The sequence below is a fragment of the Marmota flaviventris genome, chromosome 4 (genome assembly GCF_047511675.1).
Source record: "Marmota flaviventris isolate mMarFla1 chromosome 4, mMarFla1.hap1, whole genome shotgun sequence".
NCBI lineage: Eukaryota > Metazoa > Chordata > Mammalia > Rodentia > Sciuridae > Marmota > Marmota flaviventris.
The window spans coordinates 70,211,027-70,217,056 of NC_092501.1; positions in this window are offsets into that span (position 1 = coordinate 70,211,027).

The window sequence follows — 6,030 nt, forward strand, 5'->3', positions numbered from 1 at the left end:
GTAAAATGGGGATAATAGTATCTACCTACTAGGGTTGTTAGGAGGGAGGGAAGGAAGCAGGTGGAAGGGAGAGAGAAAGTTAGAACAAGCCTGGCACATAGTAGGCAGTGTATAAGTATTAGCTGTTTCTGAATGCAGCTACTGTATTTTACAAAATTATACTGTCTTTGCTGCCATCACTAATATCTTCCATATTGTTTGATATATGATAAGCTTTCAGTTAATACTGAATGAATGATGAATAACTGTCAGCAAGTACTACATGAGAAATAAGAAATGAAGAATTCCCCTAGTTCTTCAATATCTCCCTATAAAATACTAATTTTTAAGATAGTTTGTCTTTTATTAATGAGATCTTATGTCACACCAATGTTTCAGTTAAGTTCATTTAAATAAGCTGCATTTGGCTGTGAGTCATTCTAGAATCAAGGCTGGTAGTGTGAGAACAGCCCAATCACACTGACCTGTCACATGCTTAAGTCACAAGTACAACATTATGACATGAGCAAGAACGCACCCAACCTCCTTTTCCCCCATTCAAAGTTCTCTGTTAGAGCTAGGTTTAGAAGATGTCACCTCCCCTGTGGACCAAATAGCTCCCAGGCACATATCTCCTAAAAACTGAAAGGATGTTAGTTTCATCTAACCTGTGCAAAAAAACAACCCAGTGTGACTTCCCCAAGAACAAGTCATTCACTCCTGGTCAAAAGGTACAGTAACATTTAGAATAAAAATTTCATCTAGACTCTATAGTTTAATCTCTGACAATTCCTAAGTACATCTTAGTTTTTATTTCTGTGAAGCTGCTCCCACTTCAACTGAAGTGTCTTGGAGGTTAAAATAAATAAATAAATAAATATATATATATATATATATAATAAATAAATATATATATATATATATATATATATATATATATATATATATATAGTGCAAACTTTTGTACTTTGCACTGCTAGTACTTTTGTACTAGCTGTTTTTTACACAGCAGATAAATGGATAAATATTAAGTACTTATAAATTCAATGGGTATAAGACTACATGTTTCTTCAAATACAAACTTAAACACAAATATAATGTATCAGCTGAATATAATATAGTACTGAAATAATATCCATTTGTTACTTTATCATGTGTCATGTTGTATAACATTCTATTTCTACACTTTCATATGGGATGTTTAATAGTAGTAGTAATACCAGAGATTGAACTCAGAGGCACTTAACCACTGAGCCACATCCCCAACCCTTTTTTATTTTTTTATTTTGAGTCAGAGTCTCACTTCAGTTGCTAAAGGCCTTGCTAAATTGCTGAGGCTGGCCTCAAACTTATGATCCTCCTGCCTCAGCCTCCTGAGTTTCTGAGATGATATTTTGAAAGATCTTAATCACCATTTTCATCTTTTGTTTTCCAAGGAGAACATTAACAGAGGAAGTGTCAAGCATAGTTAATATTTCCTGCCCTGAAAGGGAAAAAAGGGAGCCTATATTAATTACAAACCAAGCAATTAATGTAGTTTTTTTCCTTAGTTGCAGCACATAAAATAACAAAAAAATTCAGAATGTGGATACATAATTCTATTCATATCGCTAATTTTTCTTTCAATAAGTACTGATAAGTTATTTTCTAATATTTTATCTCTTTTAGTTTTCTCTGAATGGAAGTGGCCAAATCACAATTGAAGTTTAATTTCAAAGACTGTCCTGATTACCTCTGGAACAACATAAAGCTTTATTAAAACTCTAGTGTGATAGAAAAGAACTACAGCATGCTTACTCTAGATCTAGGATAATAACCTTTTTATTCCCTAGTGAGTCAAACAGTTAATTCACGTCTTCTGGCTAACAATGACAAAACAAAAGCATGATCCCAAGGAGAAGGGCAATGCAGAACAGGAATGACAATATAAGGAAAGAATGGGAAATGAAGTGAATAAAAGAAAGGCAGTGTCCTTACTTAGCAGTTTCTGGTCAGGCATGATGGTCCACACCTGTAATCCCAGCAGCTCGGGGAGGCTAATGCAGGAGAATCACAAGTTCAAAGCCAGCTTCCACAACTTAGTGAGGCCCTAAGCAACTCAGAGAGACCCTGTCTCTAAATAAAATATAAAAAAGGGCTGGGGATGTGGCTCAGTAATTGAGTGCATCTGGATTCAATCCCGAGTACCAAAAGAAAAGAATTAGCAGTTTCTTTTTCTCCCACACTACTTATTAACCCAACCCCAACTTTCACAGATGTATGCACAGGAAGGGAAAAAGAAAAGAGCTGGGATGAAATGAAAAAGATTGGGGTGGGAGGACAATGTCCATCTGCTGAAGAGCTCTAGGGCATAACATGAGATCACCTTAGGTACTGTTTTGGTCAGCTATTTTCACTGCTGGAACTTAAAGATCTGACCAGAACAATTGTAGAGGAGGAAGAGTTTATGTGAGGGCTCACAGTTTCAGAAGTCTTGGTCCTTAGAAGGCCGGGTCCATGCCTTGGGGCTCCAGGTAAGAGAAGTGGCGAAGAGTAGCAGCTCACATCTTAATCAGGAGGCAGAGAGAGAGAGACTCCACTCTTCAGATACAAATATATACCCAAAGCCACTCCCCCAAAGAACCACTTCCCCCAGCCACACCATACTACTTCAGTTGACACTCAATTAATCCCTATCGGGATTAATTCACTGATTAGGTTAAGACTCTCACAACCCAATCATTTCTCCTCTGAACCTTCTTGTATTGTCTCACAAGTGAGCTTTTGGGGGACACCTCACATCCAAACCATAACAGGTACCAAAGTTCACTGACTGATATATGCTAGAGTAGTCCCCCCACTTGAGAGAAAAGCCTAGATTCAGTCCAGTTCCACTCCAATTATGTGAACTAGCTTTTTTTTTTTTTTTTTTTGATACTGGAGATTGAATCCAGGAGTGCTTAACCACCGAGCTACATCCCCAGCCATTTTTATTTTGAGAAAGGATTATCATTAAATTCTTAGGGTCTCAATAAGTTGCTGAGACTGGCTTTGAACTTGCTATCCTCCAGTCTCATCCTCCTGAGCACTGGGATTACAGGCATGCACCATTGCACCTGGCTCTTTTTTATTTTTTTATTGTGAGACAGGATCTCACTAAATTGCTTAGGGCCTCACTAAAATACTAAGGCTAGCTTTGATCTTGCAATTCTCTTGCCTTAGACACTTGAAGTACATCAGTGCACCCAGCTCCCTTCTCCACAATTTTATGTATTCAACACTATCTTCATTTTTCATATACTAATGGCCTATATGTGAAAGAAACGGACTATGGGCTCCTAATCACATGTTCTCTTTCAAGCAAGCTTTTCAAAGACAAAAAATAAGAAGAATTGGTTTAAACATGACCTAAGTTATGTAGCCTTTACTTACAGTAAAACATTAACCAAATTAACCAGGGATACCAACACAAACTAGTGGAATCGCTTCTTTTTCTGCCTGGAAATCAACTAATAATGTTAAATACTGCACAAAACACGTTCAGATAGAATTATGAGGAATCCAGCACAGTGGTACACAGCACTTGTATTCCCAGCTATTCTAGAAGCAGAGGCAAGAGGAATGCAAGTTCCAAGACAGCCTCCTCAATTAGCAAGACCCTGTCTCAAAAAATAAAAAGAGCTGGGGATATAGCTTAGTGGTAAAGTACCCCTGAGTTCAATTCCCAGTACCAGAAATAAAACAAAACCAAAAATATTATGAGGAAAGTAGTGATTCAATTGGGAAAATTGACAATATGTAGTGCCTGGATTTTTTTTTTCATGAATATTTTGGCATTGTCTTTGCTCAAAATGTTAAAACAAAATACCCTAGACTAGCAGAGACATAAGAAACTTATTTTCTCACAGTATCAGAGTTTGGGTAATCCAGGATCAAGATACAGTTGATTTGGTTCCTGTTGAGGGCTCTCTTTCTGGCTTGCAGATGGTCATCACTGTGTCCTCATAAAGAGAGAGACAGACAGGCAGAGAACAAACAAGCTTTCTGGTGTCTTAAAAGGGCATCAATCCCATCATGGGAGACCCATTTTCATGACCTTATCTAACCTGAATTACCTCTCAAAGGTCCATCTCTACAGGCTATTAAATTGGAGGATTAGGGCTTCAATTTAAGAATTTTGAGGGGACTCAAACATTCAGTTCATAACAGCAATAAAACATCATGTAGCTAGGTGCATACCTATAATCCCAGCAGCTCAGGAGACTGAGACAGGAGGATTGAAAGTTCAAAACCAGCCACAGCAATTTAGAGAGGCCCTAAGCAACCTAGCAAGACCCTGTCTCAAAATATTTTTTAAAACGTCTGGGGATGTGGCTCAGTGGTTAAGCACCCCTGGGTTCAATCCCTGGTATTAAAAAGAAGAAGGAGAAGAAAAAGATGTACCATCCAGGTCTGGATAAGGTTTAGGAATAACATAACCCACTCTGTCTTTTTCATTGAATGTAGCTACAAAATCTAGACAGAACTCATGGACCAGCTACTAAGGACTGTGAAGGATAAAAAGTAGCAGGTGGACTGGGGAAGAAGACCAGAATTCAAAGTACTACTGAACTAGCAGTGAGTTTTCTGTTTTTGTTTTTTCCCCCACTAGAATCCCCTGGTTTAGATCTCAGAAAGTTTGAAACTCAGAACCTCAGAATTGGTACTAGGGCACAGATAGAGATCAGAGAATAAATCAGTAATTGCCAGGTGTTGGGGTGGAGAAGAAAGAACAACTACAAAAAAAAACACATGGAATTTTTTAGAGTAATGGAACCATTCTGTATTCCAATTGTGGTTGTGTTTATATAAATCTATTCTCATATTAAAATTCATAGAACTGGGGCTGGGGATGTGGCTTAGTTGTAGAGTGTTTGCCTGGCATGCATAAGGCCCTCAATACCAAACAAAAAATAAAAATTCACAGAACTGGCCAGACATGGTGGCACATGCCCATAATCCCAGATGCTCAGGAGGCTGAGGCAGGAGGATCGCAAATTCAAATCCAGCCTCAGCAATTTAGCAAGACCCTGTCTCAAAATAAAAAGGGCTGGGATGTGGCTCAGTGGTTAAGTGCCCCGGGGTTTAATCCTGGAACCAAAAATTACATAACAAATAAAATTCACACTTACATACACAGTCCATTTTACTGGTTGGTAATTTGAAAATAAAATTAAAATGCAATGTGTTGCTTTGTATTTGAAAACAATTTTTTGTCAGAATAAGTATGCATCAACAGATCACAACTGGGTGGAATTCATTAATTCCTTCTCAACTATATTTTTGAAATTTTTATATATTTTTGGTCCTGGGAATTGAACCCAGGGGTGCTTTAAGCACTAAGCTATATCCCCAGACCTTTTTTTTTTAATTCTTTTTTAAAAATATTTATTTTTAGGTATATATGGACACAACACAAAGCCTTTATTTTTATGTGGTGCTGAGGATCGAACCTGGGTCCCAGCCCGTGCTAGGCAAGCACTGTACCACTGAGCCATGATCCCAGCCCTCCCCCAGGCCTTTTTATTTCTTCATTTTAAGACAGGATCTCCCAAAGTTGCTGAGGGTCTTCCTAAGTTGCTGAGGCTGGCCTGGAACTTGCCAATCTCCTGCCTCAGCAGGATCACACCACTCCAAGAGGTTACACCATTCTTAAAGCATATACTCCATTCTAGATTCACAACGGAGTTATGCAGACAATCTGTGCAGTCTCACTGGTGAGAATAAAGCTTTCTAGGGGAAAAGACTTAGGCTCAGTGAAAAGACACTGAAGAGTCCTCTGAACATCAAATGGGTTGACACAGCAGTTGGTTAATTCAGATAAATTCAGTGACCACTTGGTGGGGCAATTATGATCACAATCACAATCATTTCCTAAATGTTTAATATGTGACCCAGTTCTATTACATACATTACCTTCAATCCCACTACCAACCCTATAATGTAGATGTTATCCCCATTTTATAGATGAGGAAATTAAGGCTCAGAAAGGTTAAATCACCCCAAAACATATAAAGGGATCAAAGTGTGATT